Source organism: Hemibagrus wyckioides, linkage group LG13, assembly GCF_019097595.1.
Source record: "Hemibagrus wyckioides isolate EC202008001 linkage group LG13, SWU_Hwy_1.0, whole genome shotgun sequence".
NCBI classification, from domain to species: Eukaryota; Metazoa; Chordata; class Actinopteri; order Siluriformes; family Bagridae; genus Hemibagrus; species Hemibagrus wyckioides.
Genome location: NC_080722.1, coordinates 2,006,860 through 2,007,500, shown reverse-complemented (window position 1 = coordinate 2,007,500; position 641 = coordinate 2,006,860).

Below are 641 nucleotides of genomic sequence, written 5' to 3'. Positions count from 1 at the left end.
TCTCTCTCTCTCTCTATCTATCAATCTATCTATCTCAGTATATCTGAGAGTCATGGTCGTATCTCTGACATGTCACAATTGTTTGATTTGGTAAATGGAGGAAACCCAATGAGATTAATGGGAACTCTGAAGGATGGAGGAGTGCAGAGAGAGAGAGAGAGAGAGAGAGAGAGAGAGAATGGAGATAGATCGCATGTTTTCTCACAATTTTAAACACAGGGAACACAGTGATTGTACTGAATGACGATAAAGTGTAACATTGCCAACACAGCTGATATAAAAACTACCTACTGACCTGAACAATATCTGCTCTGTGGTCCTGCGGTGGTTCCAATGATGGTCAATGTCAGTGATGTAACAGGCAGAGACTCCCTCCCTCCCTCTCTCTCTCTCTCTCTCTCTCTCTCTCTCTCTCTCTCTCCACTTTCTGCCTTGTTAGTTTGTTCCTGCAATGCATTATGTACACTTAATGTAATGCATTGGTTTGAGCTTTTGTTTGTGTGTGTGTGTGTGTGTGTGTGTGCGTGTGTGTGTGTGTGTGTATGTGTGTGTGTGTGTGCGTGTGTGTGTGTGTGTGTGTGTGTGTCTGCAGTGTGCAGTATGTCAGGAGGAACTGATACACTCCAGGGTGGAGAGATGAT